Source organism: Macaca nemestrina, chromosome 6 (genome assembly GCF_043159975.1).
Source record: "Macaca nemestrina isolate mMacNem1 chromosome 6, mMacNem.hap1, whole genome shotgun sequence".
Taxonomy (NCBI): domain Eukaryota; kingdom Metazoa; phylum Chordata; class Mammalia; order Primates; family Cercopithecidae; genus Macaca; species Macaca nemestrina.
Window position 1 is genome coordinate 148,931,120 of NC_092130.1, and position 25,084 is coordinate 148,956,203.

At 45.9% G+C, this 25,084-nt stretch overlaps 1 protein-coding gene, 1 long non-coding RNA gene and 1 pseudogene across 8 annotated transcripts in view; all 3 read right to left on the reverse strand.

Moving 5' to 3' along the window:
• Nucleotides 1–25,084, reverse strand: part of LOC105473016 (PDZ domain containing 2) — a 480,967-nt gene that overhangs the window by 203,095 nt on the left and 252,788 nt on the right. The gene's annotated exons all lie outside the window — the stretch shown is intronic.
• LOC139363909 (translationally-controlled tumor protein-like) lies at nucleotides 1,925–5,768 on the reverse strand (annotated as a pseudogene).
• LOC139363910 (uncharacterized) lies at nucleotides 7,844–14,452 on the reverse strand. The gene is made up of 2 exons (XR_011625100.1): nucleotides 13,204–14,452; nucleotides 7,844–11,860 (listed from the first exon to the last, which is right to left on the reverse strand). It is a non-coding gene; the product is annotated as an uncharacterized lncRNA (long non-coding RNA).

Sequence of the window (25,084 nt, forward strand, 5' to 3'; positions counted from 1 at the left end):
AAAGAGGCAGTTATATATGAGTCTGTACAAATTGTATTATGAACCTCTTTCAATTATGTTAATTTGGATGACAAATTACTATTTAGAGAAGACAAATTATCTCACACTTAATCAATGGGAATTTTAGATGCTTAAACAGAACTGGTTTAAAATAAAGGGGGGAAATCAATTTAATGTTAAATTTAACAATTATTCCTAGGGGAAATAATCTCACCATCTTAAGTGCTGTATTTTCTCATAGCAGGGTAGCACAGTGGTTAAAAGCAGGAACTGGCTGGACACAGTGGCTCATGCCTGTAATCTCAGCACTTTGGGAGCCTGAGGCGGGTGGATAGCTTGAGGTCAGGAGTTCCAGACCAGCCTGGCTAACAGGGTAAAACCCTGTCTCTACTAAAAATACAAAATAAATAAATAAATAAATAAATAAATAAATAAATAAATAAATAAATAAATTGGCCAGGTGTGGTAGCTTATGCCTGTAATCCCAGCACTTGGGGAGGCCGAGGCGGGTGAATCACGAGGTCAGGAGTTCGAGACCAGGTTGGCAAACATGGTGAAACCCCAAATCTACTAAAAATACAAAAAAATTAGCTCAGCATAGTGGCGGGCGCCTGTAATCCCAGCTACTCGGGAGGCTGAGGCAAGAGAATCACTTGAACCCAGGACGCGGAGGTAGAAGTGAACGGAGATTGTGCAACTTGCACTCCGGCAAGAGTGCAACTTGTGACAGAGTGAGACTCTGTCTCAAAAAAAAAAACAAAATAGCCAGGCATAGTGCTGGGGCACCTGTAATCCCAGCTGCTTGGGAGGCTGAGTCATGAGAACCACTTGAACCTAGGAGGCAGAGGTTGCAGTAAGGTGAGGTCGCACCACTGCACTCCAGCCTGGGTGACAGAGCAATAGTAAGTCTCCAGAAAAAAAAAAGAAAAAAAAGGCAGGAACTCTGGAGCTCCACAGCTGGGTTTGAATCTTGGCTCTGCCTTTCATGAGTTATGTGACTTTGAGCAAGTTATTTGACGTTTCTGAACCTTAGTTCCCTGAATAAAGTGAGATAATGTTATCAATCTCTCAGATTTCTCTGCATAAATGAGTTAATACATGTAAGACACTTGTGACAGTATTTGGCCCGTAGTAAACGCATCCATAAACGTAAATTATTTTCAATTATAGGATGAAGGGATGGGGAAACTGTGGCAGGGTTATACGAATACTTGTGGCCTTGGATAAAATGTCCAGCGACAGCACCATACATGAATATTACAGTCTTTCAAATAATAAAGATGGAAGGCAATACATCCTGAAAACTGACTCAGCTGACTCAAAATGTGGCTCTGATTATTTGAATAAATTTGCTTCATAAACTATATAAGTGGGAAAAGGAATATTCAAAATTAATGTCATGTAAATTTTAAATGTGGTTTTAATTATATATGTGAATATTAGAGCTATACATGACTTTCTCATGTATATCACTGTATTATTAGTAGTAAACTGAATTACATTCTATTACTATAGTATTTCATGTATATTTATGTCAGCCAAAAACCTTTTTGTAGCTCTTGCTTATTATGTATGGAGTTTATATTCTACTCCATAGGGTAAAAGAAAATGTTCTTCTCTTTTTTTAATCAGTGTAGAAAATTCAAACTGTTATCAAAAAGCATCTTTACCACATGTCCCTGCTCCCCAAATTAATGCCCTTATGATCTCTTTGCTTAGATTTTTTGAGTTTAAATGCATTTTATTTTTAGACAAGCTACATGGCATGTTTTTCTTAAAACAATGCCTCCATTCCAAAGCATGGTCAAAATAAATGAAGAGCTCAAGATGACATCAGTCCCATTTTCTTAAGTCCTGTTGTGTGGATGACAAGCTACAGTCAGTTACAATGACAGGTGATACATCCAAAGTAATTGCCAAATTTGTTAACATTTTCCGATTTCTAAACCATTCTTAAAGAAAATCACATATGGAGTCACGCCATCCTCACAGTAGTCCAGTTGAGCACCACCTGGATTCATGCTTTCCCCAGTACAGAATTGGTAGCTTTTGGTTTGCTTGTTTTGAGATGGAGTCTTGCTCTGTTACCCAGCTGGAGTGCAGTGATCTCCGCTCACTGCAGCCTTGGCCTCCCAGGTTCAGCAGTTCTCCCACCTCAGCCTCCCGAGTAGCTGGGATTACACGTGTGCACCAACCATGGCCAGGTAATTTTCTGCATTTTTGGTAGGGGCAGGGTCTCACTATGTTGCCAAGGCTGGTCTCAAACTCCTGAGCTCAAGTGATCCTCCCGCCTCGGCCTCCCAAAGTGCTGGGATTATAAGCATGAGCCACCACACCCGGCCAGAACTGTCACTTTTGAAATTACTAAGGATGTGCTTGATTTGTTCTGCAGTCCGTCATCAAAAGTTTTACTCTTTCTGGTCTCTGTTCTTCAAGTTTGCCTTTGATTGATTTTACTTAACCTTTGATGTATTTCCTGTAGTCTTTTCCTGCAAGTGATGGTTCCTGACAGTATCAACACGAGCCATTACTGTGCTTTCCACACCCTCGCCCTCGGGGCCATCAGCAGAGGCATTTCCACAATGAGCGAGTCATCAGTGTTACCCTCTCTCCTACTGACCATCTTCTCCCTCCACTTCCAGGCACAGCCAGTCTGAGATCTCCCGGATCTCGTGAACACACCTCATCATGGCTGAGGAGGTCCCGGTAGATAACCATGATGGCGGCAGATAGGCTAAAGGGAGACGACCAGTGGCGCTGCGTGGGGAGCCCGGGCGGGGTAGCCTTGCTTAGATTTCAAACAAAAAAAGCATCAAACCAAAATAAAAATAGAAGGGGCTGGGCGCGGTGGCTCAAGCCTGTAATCCCAGCACTTTGGGAGGCAGAGGCGGGTGGATCACGAGGTCAGGAGATCGAGACCATCCTGGCTAACACGGTGAAACCCCGTCTCTACTAAAAATACAAAAAACTAGCCGGGCATGGTGGCGGGCGCCTGTAGTCCCAGCTACTCGGGAGGCTGAGGCAGGAGAATAGCGTGAACCCGGGAGGCGGAGCTTGCAGTGAGCCAAGATCGTGCCACTGCACTCCAGCCTGGGCGTCACAGCAAGACTCCGTCTGGGAAAAAAAAAAAAATGAAATAGAAGGAAAGGTAGACTATCTTTGTGCATTTTAAATATACATAAAATCTCCAACATGGGTCGGGCGCGGTGGCTCAAGCCTGTAATCCCAGCACTTTGGGAGGCCAAGACGGGCAGATCACGAGGTCAGGAGATCGAGACCATCCTGGCTAACACGGTGAAACCCCGTCTCTACTAAAAAATACAAAAAACTAGCCGGGCGAGGTGGCGGGCGCCTGTAGTCCCAGCTACTCGGGAGGCTGAGGCAGGAGAATGGCGTAAACCCGGGAGGCGGAGCTTGCAGTGAGCTGAGATCCGGCCACTGCACTCCAGCCTGGGCGACAGAGTGAGACTCTGTCTCAAAAAAATAAGAAAAATAAATAAAATAAATAAAATAAAATTACCTCAATTTCACTCTTAGCAACACATACACACACTTAAAAACCAAGAGCCACGACTGAAGTTAGGCAAGAATGGGGGAGGGGAGCTGATATAAAACAGTGATGTGTAAGTGCACTCTACCAAGGAAAGACGGTAACAATAAGCAAACTCCCTACCCGCCCAAAGTCCAATAACAAAAGTTATCAGCTTCTAGCACAGAGCCCTGGCCTCCAGGCTCCGAATGGGCCGTTTCAAGCCTTTCAAAATGAAAAGTTATAAATCAGTGCTGCCAGAAATCCACATCCTCAGAAGGTACCCAATACCTGAATAAATCCACTCTTACTCGGGGAAGTTCTCAGCAGAAAGGTTAACTCTGTAGTGAGAACATACTTTCCTGACCAAGAAGATACACAGAGCTAGCATGAAAACTGTATTTAATGTTTGACCAGGGGTCTACTAGGTGGGAAAATGCAAACATCTTCCAGTAGCAGACTGAACTCTACTCCAGAGGGGAAAAACACAGGCCAAGAATGTGGAGGAAAATTCCACTAACTGGCTTAGAAGAGGAAGAAAAGCAACCCCAGCATCCTCAGGTTGCAGGTAGAGAAGGGGAAAGAGAGACTATCAAACCACTTCAGCTTAAACTAGAACACCTGCAAGGTAGTAGAAAGGTTTGCTATGCACTGCTTCAACCACTAAAAGAGAAGAAAGGGACACCGATCAAATTTGGCCAGGTGCAGTGGCTCAGGCCTGTAATCCCAGCACTTTGGGAGGCTAAGGAGGGTGGGTGCATCACCTGAGGCCAAGAGTTTGAGACCAGCCTGCCCAACACAGTAAAACCCCGTCTCCACTAAGGAAGGAAAAAAAAAAAAAAAAAAAAAATTAGCCGGGCGTGGTGGTGGGTGCCTGTAATCCCAGCTACTCCGGAGGCTGAGGTAGGAGAATTGCTTGAACCCGGGAGACAGAGGTTGCAGTGGGCTGAGACTGGGTCACTGCACTCCAGCCTGGGCGACAGATCAAAACTGTCTCGAAAGATAGCAATGTTAATTGTTTTCTCAGGCAATGTATTGGAACGTTTATAAATACTGGTTCATTTAAAAGGCCCTGGGAAGGTAAGAGATATATTTTCTTGGCTTCAACCATGACCAGCCTTGCCCACAGCAAGTGCTCATTAAATGTTTGTTTATTGAATGACTTGACTAAATAAACTTTTGCTTGATTTTTAACATTTGTGGCTGATTTCACTATGTTAACCTTCAGCAACTTGTAAGGTGTAGATGTAGTAAGTTCTTATTAATAATTGAGCTTATAAGAAGTGGCATAACTTAACATTGAATAAATCTTATGATAAAGACTTACTGGTTATTATTTTGCTGGTTTGGTGTTGTTTGTATTTTGGCTAATTGAAACACATACAGTTGAAAGAAATACACTGCTTTAAAATACTAAAAAAAAAAAAAAAAGTGGCTGGGTGCAATGGCATGTAATCCCAGCACTTTGGCACTTTGGGAGGCTGAGATGGGCAGATCACCTGAGGTCAGGAGTTAGAGACCAGCTTGGCCAACATGGTGAAACCCTGTCTCTACTAAAAATACAAAAATGTGCTGGGCATGGTGACAGGCACCTGTAATCCCAGCTACTCAGGAGCCTGAGGCAGAAGAATTGCGTGAACCCAGGAGGCGGAGGTTGCAGTGAGCAGAGATCGGGCCATTACACTCCAGCCTGGGCAACAAAAAAACTCCGTCTCAAAAAGAAAAAAACAAAAACAAAAAAATGTTTTTCACTAATTTACAATGACTTTTCCTCTCTTTTTTTTTTTTTTTTTGAAACAGGGTCTCACTCTCGTTGCCCAGGCTAGAGTACAGTGGCGTGCTCTTGGCTCACTGCATCATCTCTCAGGCTCAGGTGATTCTCCCATCTCAGCTTCCTGGGTAGCTGGGGCTACAGGCACGTGCCACCCTGCCCAGCTAATTTTTTGTATTTTTAGTAGAGACAGGGTCTCACTATGTTTCCCAGGCCGGTCTCAAACTCCTGGGCTCAAGCAATCTTCCCACCTCGGCCTCCCTAAGTGTTTGGATGATAGGCGTCAGCCACCATGCCCGGTCTTTCCTATTCTTTCTACCCCTAAATTACATAATAATATTTAATTTTTTTAATTTATTTTTTTGAGATAGAGTCTCACTTTGTTGCCCAGGCTGGAGTGCAGTGGTGCGATTTCGGCTCACTGGAACCTCTGCCTTCCAGGTTCAAGCGATTTTCCCACCTCAGCCTCCTGAGCACCACCACGCCCGGCTAATTTTTTGTCTTTAGTAGAGACGGGGTTTCACCATGTTGGTCAGGCTGGTCTCAAACTCCTGACCTCAGGTGATCCACCCGCCTCAGCCTCCCAAAGTGTAATTTTTACTTTCAAGTTGTAAGAGTTGCCTTTTTTCCCTTCTGCATGCAAATCCCTTATCATATATATTATTTGCAGAAAATTGCTTCCCATCTTTTTAATAAATGGTGCTGGAATAATGAGAAATTGACGTGCAAAGAAATAAAGCCCTTAATATAGTTTTAAGTTTTTGTTTTGTTTGTTTTTTTGAGACAGAGTCCCACTCTGTCATCCAGGCTGGAGTGCAGTGGCATGATCTGGCTCGCTGCAACCTCCACCTCCTGGGTTAAAGCGATTCTCCTGTGCTAGCCTCCCGAGTAGCTGGGATTACAGGCACGTGACACTGCTCCCGGCTAATTTTTCTATTTCTTAAAAATAGAATTAGCCGGGCACAGTGGTGCACGCCTGTAATCCCACCTACTTGGGAGGCTGAGGCTGGAGAATTGCTTGAACCTAGGAGGAGGAGGTTGCAGTGAGCTGAAATGGCACCCCTGCATTCCAGCCTGGGTGACAGAATGAGACTCTGGAAAAAAGAAAAAAGTATCCAAATCAAACCCTTTAACAATTCAATAATAAGCAGACAATCCAACTGAGTAACAGGCTAAAGATCTGAATAGATGTTTCTCCAAAGAAGATATACAAAAATTGACAACAAACCCAGGAAAAGATGTGCAACATCATTAGTCATCACGGAAATGCAAACCAAAACCACAGTGAGATACCACTTCATACACACTAGATTGGCTATAATTTTTTTTTAAAGGACATAATAACAAGTGTTGGTGAAGATGTGCAGAAACTGAAACCTTCATACATTGTTGGCAGGAATGTAAAATTGTGCCGTTACGTTGGAAAAGTTTAGCAGTTCTTCAAAATGTTAAACATGGAATTACCATATGACCCAGCAATTCCACTTTTAAGTATATACCCAAAAGAAATGAAAACATTATGTCCACACAAATCTTATACATGAATGTTTGTAGCAGTATTATTTACAATAGCCAAAATGTGGAAACAACACCAGTATCAATCACCTGGTGAATATATAACACTGGACTACCATTTGGTGATAGAAAGAAATGAATTTCCAGTGACAGATGTCACATGTGTATGAATACTGAAAATATGCTAAGTGAAAGAAGCCGGTCACAAAAGACCACACAGATTTCATTTACATGAAGTGTCCAGAAAAGGAAATGTATAGAGATGGCAAATCGATGAGTGGTTGCCAGGGGCTGGGGAGTTTGTGGGGAAAAGTCGGGAGTGACTGCTAACAGATTCAGGATTTCTTTTAGGGGTGATTAAAATGTTCTAGGCCGGGCGCGGTGGCTCAAGCCTGTAATCCCAGCACTTTGGGAGGCCGAGACGGGTGGATCACGAGGTCAGGAGATCGAGACCATCCTGGCTAACACAGTGAAACCCCGTTTCTACTAAAAAATACAAAAAAACTAGCCGGGCGAGGTGGCGGGCGCCTGTAGTCCCAGCTACTCGGGAGGCTGAGGCAGGAGAATGGCCTGAACCCGGGAGGCGGAGCTTGCAGTGAGCTGAGATCCGGCCACTGCACTCCAGCAAGGGGGACAGAGTGAGACTCCGTCTCAAAAAAAAAAAAAAAAAAAAAAAAAAAAGTTCTAAAAGTAGATAGCGCGATGTCTGCAGATCTGCTTCAATTTACTTAAAAACTACTTATTGTAAACTTTAAATGCATGAAATGTGTAATAATGTAATCTCAATAAGGGGAAGTAGTCACTCTCCAATTTGAAACAGACAAAAATCAAGTTTCACAAAAGCTAACTTCAAGTCACTTTTTTTTTTTGGAGACAGAGTCTCGCTCTGTCCCCCAGACTGGAGTGCAGTGGCATGATCTCTGCTCACTGCAACCTCCACCTCCCGGGTTTAAGCAATTCTTGTGCCTCAGCCTCCTGGGTAGGTGGGATTATAGGCACGTGCCACCACGCCTGGCTAATTTTTCTACTTTTAGTATAGATGGGGTTTCACCATGTTGTTCAGGCTGGTCTCAAACTCCTGACCTTAAGTGATCCACCCTCCTCAGCCTCCCAAAGTGCTGGGATTACAGGCGTGAGTCACCGTCACCCAGCCAAAGTCACCTGTTTTTATAGTCGTTAGCCTAAATGCATATTTAAAATGCTTGACAAGTATAATAGAAAGTTCTTCGAAAGGTCAGCTCTTGCCTCCAACTCCCCTTCCCCTTTTCTAAACTGGCAACACACTAGTGTTCAGGGAAAACCAGAAAAATTGAGTCGTTTTTTAATGAGAAGTATTTGTCTGGGAAGATTTAGGAAACTCACTTTTGGTAGAAAATTAATCAGCAAAATCCTGTAAGCATTGTTGATGGGGTTTTCCTCCTCATCACACATGCCCACACAAACCTTGGGACCCGGCAACAACTAACAAGCCAGCCTGTTACACAGATAAACAAACATTCAAGGAAGGAAAACTAGCTGTTCCTCGGGGTGATAATCTAGAGATGGCTTCAGGACTTCTGGAGGCTCGCATCTTTTTTTATCTTCAGCCTCCCAAGAAATAACTGAAGAGCATTTTACACGAAATCACCTAATTATGGTCTCCAGGCTCATTGCCTCTCGCAGGGCCTTGCTTCCTCAGACAGATGCTCAACAACAGGATCCAAGTAGAGTGTGGGAAGGACTGGCCAGATCCTGCAGAAGCCTCTGAGATAACCCCTTCCCCTTTAAGGAAACCTAGCCTCGGGGCAGCCTGGAGCTGGTCCTCATTCCAGGCCCGAAGTCCCTCGCCTATCCCCTTCAAGTAAGGAAAGCTGGCTGACTTTCATCAGCCATCAACAGTGAGCTCTTTACAATTTGGTCTACCTGTAAATGGCTTTCTATATACTAAGGGTAAAAGTCAGCAAATCCGTAAACAAATTCAGCCAAGATCATATATATTTACAAGTGCAAATTACAAGTACAAATTCCTGACTGCCTGACACAACCCCAGGACTATGGAAAGCTGGTACACAGGGCTATCTACACCTCCCTGGAATCTCCAACTGAGAGAAGGAACCAGAGGGGATCCATGTGAGGATACACCCCCATCCACCCCAATGCTCGCCCTCTGCCATTCTCAAAATCCTGGTGACACTGTTCACTACGTCATTTGCTGTGTGCTACCTGCCAGGCATTATGTCAGTGGTTCTATATGCATTCTTCCATTCTAGTCTGGCAACAGATCTGAGTGTTACTCTTCTCAATCGACAGAAAACCACCACCTTAGTCTGTTCAAGCTGCCTTAACACTATAAACTGGTGGCTTATAAATAACAGAAATTTATCTCTCACAGTTCTGGAGGCTGGCAAGTCCAAGATCAAGGCCCCGGCAGGTTCAGTGTCGACAGTCACTTTCCAGTTGACCGATGGTGGCTTCTAACTGTGTTCTTACGTAGAAGGGGCCAATGAGCTCTCTTGGGCCTCTTAGGAGGGCACTAATCCCATTCGTGAGGGCTCTACTTTGATGACCTAATTGCCTCCCAAAAGGCCCCACTTCCCAATACCACCACCTTGAGGGTTAGGATTTCAACACATGAATTAGGGGGCATATAAACATTTGACCATAGTAAACACGTTCAGTGAAAATAAATAACTCATCCAAGGCTACACAGCCAGCACACATGGTAGAACTATGATGGGACACCACATCCTTGAAGCCAAATCACAGAAGACAGGAGGTGCCAATCCTGAGACTGTACTGTCCGCAGGAAGCCCACCTTCCAGGACAATGCTAGAAGTCCAGAGCTTTCCCTTGTGAAAAGAGAGGCTCCAGCCGGGCGTGGTGGCTTATGCCTGTAATCCCAGCACTCTGGGAGGCCGAGGTCGGCCGATCACTTAAGGTCAGGAGTTTTGAGACCAGCCTGGTCAACATGGTGAAACCCCGTCTCTACTAAAAATACAAAAAAAACTAGCTGGGCATGGTAACACGTGCCTGTAATCCCAGCTACTCGGGAGGCTAAGGCAGGATAATCACTTGAACCCGGGAGGTGGACGTTGCCGTGAGCTAGGATCGTGCCACTGCACTGCAGCCTGGGTGGCAGAGCAAAACTCCATCTCAAAACAAACAAAGAGGCCAGGCGCTGTGGTTCACGTCTGTAATCCCAGCACTTCGGGAGGCTGAGGCGAGCGGATCACAATGTCAGGAGATCGAGACCATCCTGGCTAACACAGTGAAACCCCATCTCTATGAAAAATACAAAAAAATTAGCCAGGTGTCATGGCGGGCGCCTGTAGTCCCAGCTACTCGGGAGGCTGAGGCAGAAGAATAGCGTGAACCCGCAGGCGGAGCTTGCAATGAGCTGAGATCCCGCCACTACACTCCAGCCTGGGCGACAGAGCAAGAAACTGTCTCAAAAAAAAAAAAAAAAGTTAGAGAGGTTCCATCTATCCTTAAGACGGATCCCCCCAAAGCCATCCTGGATGACCTGTCTAGTGAGTTCCCACACATTTGAAGGAAACTTCCCCCAGAGCTAGGAAAGGTTTGGCTGGAAAAAGGTTGGCTCAGGAGGCTCTCAGCATACACACACCGTGTGTGCAAGCATCACTTTGCCATGTGACAGGGGGGCACAGTTCACACCAAACAACGCACACCAGTGGTACTGCGCCTCTAAGGACAGCCAAGTCCGGAGCTTACAGACAATCAAGGGTGGAAGCTGGGAAGCTGCCTTCAAAAGAAAAGGCAGTAGAACAGCTCTCAGAAAAGCTCTCTGCACCAAACCCCTGAAGCACTCACCTTCACTCAACAGCTTCAGCAGGAGTGCCCTGGGCATGTCAGCATTTTATTTAAGCCACCTCTTGTCCTTTGTCCCTGCCTGGCAACTGGCTGGAGGAGCCTAATTTCCCAGTGCTCCTTACTACTGTCCTGAAGCCTAGCTTTACAGCCGTATATCCACTTTCATCATTGGTCATTTAGTATGTGCAGTTACCTGATAAACTGATAGAAGCAGATAATCCCACAAAGGCAAGAATGGTCTAACGGATTTGAAGCCAGCCAGCTCTGGATCCTACCATACTCTGTACTTTTGGTATAATTCATATGAGTTCATCACTAAACAAAATGCCTGTAATAGAGTTGGCTCCAGGGAGGATACAAATGATGACAAGTGTCCACCCTCTAGAGGTGGAGAGAAAAGATACATAAAACTGGTCCGGCGCGGTGGCTCAGGCCTGTAACCCCAGCACTTTGGGAGGCTGAGGTGGGCAGATCACCTGAAGTCAGGAGTTTTGAGACCAGCCTGGCCAACATGGTGAAACCCTTCCGAAAAATAAAAATACAAAAAAATTAGCTGGATGTGGTGGCAGGCACCTGTAATCCCAGCTACTCAGGAGCCTGAGGCAGGAGAATGGCTTGAACCTTGGAGGTAGAGGTTGCAGTGAGCTGAGATTTTGCCACTGAACTCCAGGCTGGGCAACAGAGCAAGACTCCATCTCAAAAAAAAAAAAAAAAAAAAAAGCCAACAGTCAAGCAAAATGAGACCTAATATCATATGCAGGTTTCATGTTTCATATGCGTCTCTTCTGTACTTAACTAGACCGATTTGTTGGTTGTTGGAAACTTTCTGCATGCTGCTTCCTTTTCTGCCCCATCCCCAGAAAAAGAGAACATTTTCACATCAATAGGAGGCACTCAGTGATGCCGGGGGAACACAGAGATTCAACGCCATTGACAATTGGGATCTCAAGTGCAACTCCAGCCAGTGATTCTTCAGAACACGTCACTTGCGACTTATATTTGAACATCAGACAACACAGGGAATAACAGAGGTGTGTGTACAACACTCTGAGGGCCGAGAGGACAAAGGGATCATACTGGCTGGCTAGGAAAGTTCCACAGAGAAGATGAAAACCAGTTCAGGCTGTCCACAGACTCTAGGAGCAGGAACACAATTTTCACACTGTGGTAAGAGATGCTCGAGGTTTACTTTCCCAGGAATATCTTCCGCATCAGCCTGACACAGTCCTGGTGCCCTAAATTTCAAGGTTTGAGTTAGTTCATTCACTTAGGTGCTAATTCAAAAAGTAGTTTTAAATATAAATATGTTTCTGCAGCAGGAAAAAAAATAGTTTAACCTTGTATTTTTCACGTAAGTGATGTATAGACCCATTTTAAAGAAAAAAAAAAAAAAACTCACCAGATCCCCACCCTACATCCAGAGATCTCATTTGAGTAACATTTAAGAAAATAGGCCGGGCGCGGTGGCTCAAGCCTGTAATCCCAGCACTTTGGGTGGCCGAGGCGGGCGGATCACAAGGTCAGGAGATCGAGACCACAGTGAAACCCCGTCTCTACTAAAAATACAAAAAATTGGCTGGGCGCGGTGGCGGGCGCCTGTAGTCCCAGCTACTCGGGAGGCTGAGGCAGGAGAATGGCGGGAACCCGGGAGGCGGAGCTTGCAGTGAGCCGAGATCGCGCCACTGCACTCCAGCCTGGGCAACAGCGTGAGACTCCGTCTCAAAAAAAAAAAAAAAAAAAAAAAAGAAAATAAAATGATTTTATTGTTCTTTCAGCTGTAAAGTATTGCTATAAAAGAAGTCTTCTTTGTAACTGTTTTTTAAGACAGGGTCTCTATCACCTAGGCTGCAGTGCAATGGCACAATCATGGCTCACTGCAGCCTTGACCTCCCAGGCTCAAGCAATCCTCCCACCTCAGCCTCCCAAGTAGCTGGAACCACAGGTGCATGCCACCATGCCTGGCTAATTTTTAAATTTTTTGTAGAGACCGGGTCTCGTTATGCTGCCAGAGCTGGTCTCGAACTCCTGAGCTCAAGCGATGTGCCCACCTTGGCCTCTGGAAGTGCTGTGATTACAGCCATGAGCCACTGCACTCAGCCAGTAAAGTAAGATTACTGTAACAAACACAATTTTAAAAATCTTATGCATCTCTAAAGACTCAGAAACCCTTGTTTGAGAAACAGAACTTTAACCTGTTTAACAGTCTCTCTAGATTTAATATCCAGCCCTTGGCACAGGGCTTGGCACGTAGCAGCATTTCACTAAACTTTTTCTGAGCAGATGAATTCTATCTGGGGAAAGGAGCTGGGTAAAGTCCAGGGTTTAAAACACTGCTGAGGTGGGTGAGCCCAAGACCTAGGCACTAAACTGTGACCCTAGGTAGGTGGATATTTCTCACACACACACACACGGGAGTATCAAACAGGAATCTGATGAGACAATAAAGTCACTTAAGATGAGCTAACTCTGCCAGCAGTTACCTCCAAGAAACCAGCTGACGTAGACTCTCAAGTCTACCCCACCTCATGGGTCTATGCCTGGAGTAGTGCATTTATTTTTTACCTTTCTGTCACAGTACCTGGGAGGTGTCAGAGAGGGTCACGTGTAAGCATGGTCCAATGGAGAATACCAGGATCTGAAGTCTGCCGGCTCTGGATCCTGCTGTTCCCGAGTCTGTGTCCTTGTGCACGATTCTTAAATTCCAACCTGCAGCCTCCACATGAGCAAAGCGGAACAAATCGCTATTGCAGTGTGGCTGGGCGGGGGGGTTACAGCGAGAATGTATGGAAAAGCCCTGGCACATCGCTGGAGCTTAATAAAGCCAGTTACCCGACAGAGGCTGGAACATGGCACCTGTTACCCACAGCCATGAAGAAAGGACAGAGGCAGGGTGGGGAAAAGGCTTCGCTGCTCAGGGATCGACATATAACACCGTCTTTTGAAAGGGGTGGGAGCAGACAGAGTGAGGAAGGAAAAGGTAGAGGCGCCTTCATGAGCGAGGTGTGTGTATTTTGTGGCTGAGTAAAAAAACAAAGAAGGGGATTTACAATATGTTCATGTAAGGCTCTGGGCAGAATTTAAAGTCACTCTATCGGCTCAGCCAAATGAGAAGATCCTCTTTCTGACAAATCCCAACAGAAGACATGTCAGTGAGCTAAAAGTATCTTGGTATCTTCTTCCATCTGGGCTGCTATCACAAAATATCATAGACTGGGTAGCTTATGAACAGTAGAAATGTATTTCTCACAGTTCTGGGGCCAGGAAGGCCAAGATCAAGGTACTGGCAGTACCTGGTGAGAGGCCATTCACAGATGGCGGTCTTCTGCCTGTGTCCTCTCATGGCAGAGGGGATAAGGAGTCTTTCTCAGGCCTCGTTCATAATGGCACTCATCCCATTCATGAGAGCTCTACCCCCCAACCTAAGTGCTTCCCAAAAGTCCCACCTCCTGATACCCTCTCAACCTTCAGGGTTAGGATTTCAACAAATGGATTTTAGGGAGACGGAAACATTCAGTTCATTGCACTTGGCAAAAGAAAGAAAGGGCGGCTGGGCGCAGTGGTGCACACCTGTAATCCTAGCACTTTGGGAGGCCGAGGAGGGCAGATTACAAGGTCAGGAGTTCGAGACCAGCCTGGCCAACATGGTGAAATCCCGTCTCTACTAAAAATACAAAAATTAGGTGGGCATGGTGGCAGGTGCCTGTAATCCCAGCTACTCAGGAGACTGAGTCAGGAGAATCACTTGAACCCGGGAGGTGGAGGTTGCAGTGAGCCGAAATCATGCTATTGTACTCCAGCCTCGGCGACTGGGTGAGACCCCATCGAAGAAAAAAGGAAAGAAGGAAGGAAAGAGAGAGAGAGAGAGAGAAACAGAGGGAGGGAGGGAGGGAGGGAGGGAGGGAGGGAGGGAGGGAAGGAAGGAAGGAAGGAAGGAAGGAAGGAAGGAAGGAAGGAAGGAAGGAAGGAAGGAAGGAAGGAAGGAAGGAAGGAAGGGCAAGACTGGGACAAGATTGAGAAAATGAGGTAATGAACTCCAGAATAACTGTCTAGCACTTGAGCAACCCTTTGGTTCCCCTTCTGGGGCATTTCCCTCATGTAGCATTGGGCTGAGGGTATAGCTATACTTATGACATTATCTTTCAACTCTTCAGGTCACACCAGCTCACCCCAAACTTAATTTTAGACTATAGAAAAACCAGAATAAAATGAAGTCAGGACACACCCTAATTATAACCGTGTTATTATAAGTGTCCATGCAGACAGGGGTCTGGAAGCTTGGAAAAGCAAAATATACTTGGTATGTACTGAGTGGTGGGACTGAGAATTTTCCTTTTAAACATTTTTTTAAATAATTCTGATCTTATTAGTGCAATACATAAAAGCTGGGAAGGGAAAAAACATCAAGAACAGCCCTATCTCCTTGATGTCACTCATCCCACAGCAGGAAAATCTGGACTGAGACCACTGTTGAAATCCTACACCCCACCGTGCCAGGCTTCCAGTCCATTCAAGAGTAGGCCAGATGCAGCTACAGCTGTGGCCAGAGCTTAGGGGAATGAAAGGCTGAAGACTAAATTTACTTTAGTCAAAACTGCAGTGCAAATTCCACTCACACAGAGCACCCTTAAAACGCAACGTGCTGGCTGAGCGCGGTGGCTCACGCCTGTAACCCCACCGCTTTGGGAGCTGAGGTGAGTGGATCACTTGTGGTCAGGAGTTCAAGACCAGCCTGGCCAACATGGCGAAACCCTCTCTACTAAAAATACTGAAAAAAAAATAAATGGTGGCGCATGCCTGTAATCCCAGCTACTCGGGAGGGTGAAGCAGAATTGCTTGAACCTGGGAGGCGGAGGTTACAGTGAGCCAAGATTATACCATTGCACTCCAGCCTGGCAACAAGAGCAAAACTCCATCTCAAAATTAATCAATTAATTAAGTGCTGATTATCAGACTAAACCCAGGAATTTCTGTACAACTTCATGTTAACAAATGCCTAAGCCAATTTTTTTCTACCTAGTCTGAAATTTTTAGTAACTGTAGCACACAGACACATACACACACAATCCCTGCTGAGAAATTAAACAGTCCCCAGTATAAGAAAAATAGAGTAAGAGCCTACACAAGGTGATTTATACTTTAAGAGAGACTTAGACATAGCTGATCACTACATTTATTCCACTGGAAAATCTCATTATACTCGTGGAAATTTATTAGCCACCTATTAAGTTTTCTGTCTGTTTTGAGACAAAGTCTCGCTGTGTCACCCAGGCTGGAGTGCAATGGTGATCTCAGCTCATTGTAACCTCCGCCTCCCAGGTTCATGTGATTCTCGTGCCTCAGCCCTCCTGAGTAGCTGGGACAACAAGTGTGCACCTCCACATGTGGCTAATTTTTGTTTTTTTGTAGAGACAGGGTTTCACTATGTTGCCCAGGCTGGTCTTGAACTCCTGGGGTCAAGCAATCCGCCCACTTTGGCCTCCCAAAGTGCTGAGATTACAGGCATGAGCCACTGCACCCAGCCAGGTTTTTGTGTTTTAATGCAAACCACGATCGATGGCGGGCTAAGCAGTAACGTGGGGACAGTATGGTCTCAAGGATTGCTGCTATCTATGGTCTTCACCAAGACGTGACTCTGCCAAAGCCTACACAAACAACCCTCACAAGGGTAAGGGTGAAAGGTCCTGGTCAGTGGATACAAGTTTAATAGTTTCAAGATTATCTAAAAAAAATTCTTTCTTGGAGAAATAAGCCAAGACGGGAAAAAGAAAAGCTTAGTTTTTATCTGCTTCCCTCTAGAAAACCCCTCCCTTGCCCTCTCCATTGCTCCTCCCACACCACACTTTGTTCACACCGGTTTCAGCACCCATGCTGTAGCACTGCCTGGGTCTGCACACCTGTCTCCACTGTCAGGCTGTGAGCTCCTTAAGATACTAGGTCGAGCTGGGCACCATGGCACACACCTGTAATCCCAGCACTGGGAGGCTGAGGCAGGAGGACTGCTGGAGCCCAGAAGTTCAAAACCAGCCTTAGCAACATAGTGAGACCCCCCTTCTCTCTACAAAAAAAAATACAAAAAAATTAGCCAGGTGTGGTGGTGCACACCTGTAGACCTAGCTGCTCGGGAGAATGAGGTGGGAGGATCACTTGAGTCCAGGATGTCGAGGCTGCAGTGAGCTGTGGTCTAGGCCCACTACACCTATGTACCCCAAACTCAGGCATAGCCTGGCACACAGTAGATGCCCTACCTGCCCTATTGTTCTTGGATCATCTTGGTTTAAACTGGTTATCCCAGTCTAATTATCAGTGCTCTCTTTCACTCTCAGAAGTGCCCTGTGTGTACAATAAATCTTATAATCACCCTATCAGTAAACAGTAAATACATCTTGCTCTTGGTTTATGAGTCTTGTTTTTAAGATCATGTTCCTCCCGTGACCTGCTGTGGTTATTTGCTGGTCAGCAGAGCAACAGGTACATTAAGGAGATGGGTAGATAGACCCTGAGGAGAAGGTAATCCAGAAATTAGTTAAGAGTTTGGGGCCAGGCACAGTGTTTCATGCCTGTAATCCCAGCACTCTGGGAGGCTGAGGCGGGAGAAATGCTTGAGCCCTAGGAGTTCAAGGCCAGCCTGGGCAACATAACGCGAGACATCTCTACAAAAAATTAAAACAAAATTAGCCAGGCATGGTGGCGCACACCTGTGGTCACAGCTACTCAGGAGGCTGAGGCGGAAGGACTGTCAGAGCCTGGGAGGTTGAAGCTGCAGTGAGCTGTGATCGCACTACTATAGTCCAGTCTGGGCAAAAAGTGAGACCCTGTCTATATTAAAAAAAAAAAAAAAAAAAGGCATGACCGGTAGGTAGGTAGCTTGGATTTGTCACAGCAGATTAGCAGATTTCCTAATTATCTCATTAACCCTTTGATAACAGTATCAGTCTTGCCTCTCCTTGGCTCCACTGAGTACACTGGCATGGTCTGGGCACAGGGAGAAGCTGGCAATGGCTAGAATGTATTGGGAGCAGTGGGGAAGGCTCTGCTGGGATTGACAGTGTTGGTGAGTGTTCACCATTCCAACCTGGACCTCCCTGCCTCAGTGGCTCAGTACCCTGCCTACAATGTCTCCACCTCTCCAGTGCCCTTAGAAATGGAAAAACTGGCCAGGCGCGGTGGCTCACGCCTGTCATCCCAGCACTCTCGGAGGCAGAGGAGGGCGGATCACCTGAGATCAGGAGTTCAAGACCAGCTTGACCAACATGGAAAAACCCCGTCTCTACTAAAAATACAAAATTAGCCAGGCGTGTTGGCGCATGCCTGTAATCCCAGCACTAAGGGAGGCTGAGGCAGGAGAATCACTTGAATCCAGGAGGCTGAGATGGCAGTGAGCCGAGATCGCACCATTGCACTCCAGCCTGGGCCACAGAGTGAGACTCTGTCTCAAAAGAAAAAATAACTGGAAAAACCCCTGAGCTTTGCTTATACTCCTCCAGGATGAGAGGGAGCAGCAAGAATGAGAGAAGGTGAGGATGGAGCTGGAGCCAATTAAGGCACTCAGCTCAGGGTTCTGGTTGATATGGTGTGGCAAGTGGCATGTTAATACGGTTGCCAGATGCACTGACAGCATCGGAATTATCCAAGTGGATGCCATTTGTCCTGGGGTCTGGACATTTTACAGCGTATTAAGGATAGGAGACTAGGACCACAAGTCTCCACAGGTCCTTCTCTGCTTCTAATTGCCACAGACAGGGCCATGCAAAGGCGGCCAAGAGGGAGGGGAGTGACTGTTACTCCACCTGTCTGGCCTGTTTCCTCTGGTTCCAGAGAAACTCCTCCTTGGATTTAGGGGCCCACAGGGACTTCCCAACTCTCGCCGCTCATTAAGCCCGTTTGATTTAAAAGGATAAGATTAAATACACAGCCCACAGACAAGATTCCAGATGTTAAGCCAGCCTTCCCTTTGTGGTTGGGGTCCCCTGTAAGTAGTACTAGTAATTAACATCTAAAGCCGGGTTCTGAGGGGCTGGAAGGGGTGGGAATCAGGGAAGAAGGGGCCCTGGCTCTTGGCCCGGCTCGGCTGTTTTTATTAGTCCACGATCTGAGCCATTCATTTGGTTTCTTCATTTTTCCCTACCGGGAACTGACCCTCTACCAAACCTGTCCCTTGTGAGCAAGCTGTGAAAATCAAAGGGGGTTAACAGAGTTATTCTGCAAAAGCATTAAAAAGCCCCCACAGAACGGCGCTGTCCCATACCGTACACACTCGCCACATGCTGCTATTTAAACCTAATTAAAATGAAACATTCAATTCTTGGGTCATGTGCGTCACATTTCGCACGTGGCTAGCGGCTGCCGTATTGGCCACCTCACAGAAAGAACACTGCCATCACCAAGTTCTATTGGACAGCGCTGCTCCACAGCTTCTCTTGGATTTCTCTCCACAAAAAAATCACAGAAAAAACGACCCCAGCCTTGTCAATGCTCAGGAGGGCAATGCTTCTTATGTGTTTTTTGTTTGGGGGGGGGTTGCTTTTGTTTTTGGAGGGGGACAGTTTCTCGCTCAGTCACTCAGGCTGGACTACAGTGACATGATCTGGGTTCGCTGCAACTTCTGCCTCCCGGGTTCAAGCGATTCTCCTGCGTCAATCTCCCGAGTAGCTGAGATTACAAGGTGTGCACTACCACACCCGGCTAATTTTTGTATATTTAGTAGAGATGGGGTTTCACCATGTTGGCCAAGTTGGTCTCGAACTCCTGACCTCAAAAGATCTGCCCACCTCGGCCTCCCAAAGTGTTGGGATTACAAGCATGAGCCACTGCACCCGGCCCCCGTGCGTCTTAATGCCTCCAAGAACAGCAGTCCCTTACCCGGACACAGTAAGGCCACCACCAGGCCCTCTTCCAAATTCTAGAAGCAAAGTGGCACCATTTTTCTTCCCGAAGCTTAAACCAAGTGTTGGCAAGTAAAGGGCTTTTCCCCCATGGCTCCCACTGCCTTTATACTCAGATGGCCCTTTCAGACCGAATCTATTATTTACACAGTCCTACTTTTAAGAGAATGCATTTCAAACATTTCCTCAACAGGAGTGTAAGGTCTGTGCAAAGCCAGGGTCCAGGACAACCAATCACTTCCCCCCGCTGGCCTGACAGGCCTTTCTGAACAGCACCAGAAAATGGCCAACTTGAACTATTTAACAAAACAAAAGGACACAGTCCTCCCCCGGCCAAGTGTTAAAAGCATTCCAAAAGAAAAGGCCGAAACAGAAGCTCCTCCCCTCCAATCTGTTCCTCATCTGTCCAAGGATTTACTGGCTCTCGCACTAAATTAATCAATTGCCAAAAGAGAGCTAAAACCACAGCTCCAATGTAAATACTTCTTGGTAACGATCCCTCAGCGTGACACTTCAGATTTCAAGTGGCTGGGTGGCCTTCCAAATGCCTCATTAAATGGCAACTTTATAGCATTAAGAGGAAAAGGCTCTGGGATTTTCTGTACAAATGTATAAATCAATCTTTTCAAAGACAAACAATAGAACAACCCGAAAAATGTACGTGATAGGGGACGGGGCTCAAGGAGGAGTGTCGAGAAACTGAGGAAGGAGAAACTGACGCCGACAGAGGTTGGTCTAAAGTTTTTCGTGGCTCCGGGCACGAGGGTATCTTGACTGGGAACATTTCCATTCCATCCAACATGCGTTTTTCCATTACCGAACGGGACCATTCTCCCGATGGTGAGATCCCATGCCCTGTATCATCCCAGACTGACTTCCTATCCCTCACAGCATTTATCATAAAGATTTCCAACTCACAGGCAGTTAAAATCCGTCAAGCTTACGAACTTCTCTCAGGGAATGATTTAGTGTTAAGAAAAACTACATCCTCAACAGTTGGTTATTGATTACCCTCTGTGTTTAAGACATAGTAAGGGTTAGAAAAGCACATTCTCCTCTCTCCCTCAAATCATTTCACATGCCTTGTAGAGTATAAACCACCTAATTAACAGCTAAGCCTACAAAGACACCACTGCCTCACAAATCGAGTATATAGCCCTGACCAATCCAATCCCCTTTTCTTTTTAGAAAAGCTTTCATGGGGCCAGGTGCAGTGGCTCACACCTGTAATCCCAGCACTTTGGGAGCCCAAGGCAGGCAGATGACCTGAGGTCAAGGGTTTGAGACCAGCCTGGCCAATATGGTAAAACCCCATCTCTACTACAAATACAAAAATTAAGCCAAGCATGGTGGCGTGCCTGTAATCCCAGCTACTCAGGAGGCTGAGGCAGGAGAATTACTTGAACTCGGTAGGCAGAAGTTGCAGTGAGCTGAGATCACAGCACTGCACTCCGGCCTGGGCAACAGAGGGAGGGAAAGAAGGGAAGGAAGGAAGCAGAAGAGAGAAGTGAATAGGGAAAGAAGAGAAAAGGAAAAAGGAAGGAAGGAAGGAAGGAAAGAAGGGAGGAAAGAAAGAAGGGAGGACAGATGGCAGGCAGGTAGGCAGGCAGGCAAAGCTTCTATGGGCAGTATCTGTGCCATTCAAATTCCACTGCTGTAAATGGTCCAAAACAGCTGCACCCCTGGAACCCAGGCTCGAAAAACAGGGTTGTATCCCTTTGATATGCCCAAATGCCCACTGTGTGTTGGAAGTTAACAATGCTGAACAACTCCCACTCCCTCCGACTCTTGCCACTCTGCAACGAAGCAGCCTTTCAAAGCTATGTGTGACTGTCCCTCCCATAAACCAACCCATTTTATTTTTCCTCTAGAAAAAGTTCCCCCCCCCCCCCACATAAAACTGCTGACTGAAAGCAAAGCGTAGGACAGTTTTGAGACACAGTGCATGCACAGGCAACCCTCAGCATTTGGGCATGTGTCATTCTTGACACTGTCCCCCCAACTGGCAGTTCTCAGTACAGCTATGCAAATTTTGTCAGATTCCTGTGGAAAAATCACCCCCATTGTTCCAACAGAACAACGGACAATTGATCATCAGGACAGTGAGAGGAGGGAAGCAGACTCTGCAGATCTCAGGAATGGCACTTCTCTGCTGTAAAAATGGTTCCTATTGGAAAAGCTGCCACCCTCCTAGCCCTCCTCCATCCTCAATACTGCTCTCTCCATCTCAGAAAGCAAAATGAAACAAAATCAAGCCTGTGGATGAAAGTGCACACCGCTCTCAGGCTCCGAATGTGGTCTCTCCACTGACACCCGAAGTCCTCCCAGAGAGGGTGTCCCAGGATGCCGACAGTGCTCCAGGCATTTCTGAAGCAAGAGTCACTTTCCTAACACACTTCCCACTCTGTCACTGCCTCTCCATTCACACTACATATCGATTTTGTGTGTGTGTAAAATCTGCTTTTCCCCTAGAGCCTACCAAGTGTGTACTTAAAAATATCCACTACATTGTAGAATTTTCAGAACTCAACGAAGTGGTCAATACACAGAAATCGACGGTAAGAATGAGCCCAGCCCATAGCAAACACCGAGGAAGCAAGCACACAAGGAATAGGCCAGTCCAAGTATGCACATGGCACAGCCTGGCACTGGTTCTTGCACCCAGGCGGCATTCAAGAGATAAGTACAGAAGCCGGGCATGGTGGATCATGCCTGCAATTCCAGCACTTCGGGAGGCTGAGGCGGGCGAATCACCTGAGGTCAGGACCAGCCTGGCCAATGTGGTGAAACCCCGTCTCTACCAAAAATACAAAAAATTAGCTGGGTGTGGTAGCGGGTGCCTGTAATCCCAGCTACTCAGGAGGCTGAGGCACAAGAATTGCTTGAACCCGGGAAGCAGAGGTTGCAGTGAGTCAAGATCATGCCATTGCATTCCACCCTGGGCGACAAAGTAATACTCAAGTCTCAAAAAAAAAAAAAAAAAAAAAAAAAGAGAGAGAGAGAGAGAGACAAATGCAGAATCTACCTGATGCAGAAGTGCCTCTGGGCTCTACCTGTAATAGTCATTGGGTCCTCCCATAAGACCTCAATTCCACCCTGGGCCATGGCTGAGGGCCCACGCATCTCAGCATCCTTCACAAAAGCAGTTTCTGTCAGGGAGCTTCCTGGTCCTTTGCCAAGCCACTGTTCTCAGAAGGGTGGAAGGGCAAAGGGAGGAATTTCTCCAGTGGGCAGAACCTCATCAGAGAGGAGAGAAGAAGGGAGTCTGGGCAGCAAGCTCAGCAAGCTGGGAGGAAGGAGGAGTGGCAGGGAAGGAAGGGGTCCAGGGGAGGCACATAAACAACTTGGCACTAGAAAACTCAGCCAAAGCTTGGAGTCACTACCAGCCTGAGAGTTCACCCAATGCAGCAACATGCTTTAAACAAATGTATTGTTAATTGTGGAAGATATGCACTGATCTGTTTTTTCAGTGTGTTAATGAAACTATATAGATAATGGCTGGGCACAGTGGCTCATGCCTGTAACCCCAGCACTTTGGGAGGCCAACACGGGCGGATGACCTGAGGTCAGGAGTTACAGACCAGCCTGGCCAACATGGTAAAACCCCGTCTCTACTAAAATTACAAAATTAGCCGGGTGTGGTGGTGGGTGCCTGTAATCCCAGCTGCTTGGGAGGCTGAGGCAGGAGAATCACTTGAACCCAGGAGGTAGAGGCTGCAGTGAGTCACTGCACTCCAGCTTAGGAAAAAAGAGAAATTACAAAAAAAAAAAAAACCCTCAAAAACAACATACAAAAAAAAAAAAAAACAAAAACAAACTATACAGATAATGCTTAATCTCCTCCCTAATTCTACTCTCTTTTCCCAAGATAATTGCTGTTTTCTGGTTTTCATGTCAACCTTTTGGACACAGCATTGATCTACTGTTATATTCATATAGAAAAAAAAAATCACTTGACTTAATGGCCACATACTGTACTTATGCTATACTGTGCTGCTCTTTCCTTAGTGATAATGTTTTATTACTTTTCTTTTTTTACACTTGTGGCTGATTAGGGAGAGACATTTTAGAGATCATTACATCTATATAAAAAAATGCACTTCCTTCTTTAAAATTGCCACATAGTGTTCTGTAATGTGGACTTACATATTTTATTCATTCATTCTTTTGACATATGTTTAGTTTTCATTTGTCCCCATTTCAAACACTTCTGGAGTGAATATGTGTTCAGATGCAAGTATTTCTTTAGAACACAATTCTAGAAGTACAATTTCTGAGTCAAAGAATATGTACAATTTTAACAGATGACAAAACACCTTTGACATGTCTCACTCTCACTGACGGTATGCAAAGACCCAAACTCTACCCTGCTTGATTCCATCATTCTTAAGTTTTTACCTAAGCCTAACCTTAATCCTAACATTGTCTAAACTGGATGGTAAAAGATTTTAAAAAAAAAAAAAAAATCCCACTGCTTTGATTGGCGTTTCTCTGATTACCTAACAGCTCAAGCATTTTTTTTTTTTTTCTTTTTTGCCATTTACACTTTTTCTTCTGGAAGTTGCCATTTCATACACTCCACACATTTTTCTTCTGGGTATTTTACTCATTAATTTACACATTTTTACGTATTCACTTCATCATCTATTCTGTTTTGTACGTTTCTCTTTGTCTATCAGTTTTTTAAAATTTTACTTATGGCATCGTCCCACAAACAAAATGGTAGCTTCCTATTAACGATACAGTGGCAGGCCAGGGACAGTGGCTCACACCTATAATCCCAGCACTTTGGGAGGCTGAGGCGGGTGGATCATTTGAGGCCAAGAGTTTGAGACCAGCCTGTTCAACATGGCAAAACCCTCTCTCTACTAAAAATTAAAAAATTAGCCGGGAGTGGTGGTGGATGGCAAAACCCCATCTGTACTAAAAACACAAAAATTAGCCAGGAATGGTGGTGGGCACTTGTAGTCCCAGTTACTCGAGAGCCTGCGGCAGGACAATCACTTGAACCTGGGAGGCAGAGGTTGCAGTGAGCCGAGACCACACCATTGCACTCCGGCCTGGGTGACAGAGCGAGACTCCGCTTCAAAACAACAACAACAAAAACACAATACAGTGGCATCCAAATTGTTGTCAACAGTAGAATCCTTTCTGGAGTGCAGTGGAATCCCAAACAGCAGACAACAGCAGACCTGCCCTGGCTGAGGCTGAATGGGCATCCTAGGGTCTCACCAATTCTTCTATCTTGATTCCAGAGTGTTTCTCGGAGCCTCTAAGAGCAGAATTTGAAACCACAGATTCAGTCCAACTCCCTCATGTAACAAATAAAGAAATCTAGGATAAAAGCTACCAGAGGGATAAGCCTAAAGCCTAACAGAAACAAGATTGGCCAGACCTAAGGTCTCTGTTCTGTGTCTGAGAACCCAACCCAGGATGTATGTATGTATGTATGTATGTATGTATGTACGCATGCATGCATGCAGTTATTTTTGAAACGGAGTGCTGCTCTGTCACCCAGGCTGGAGTGCAATGGAGCAATCTCAGCTCACTGCTACCTCAGCCTCCTGGGTTCAAGCG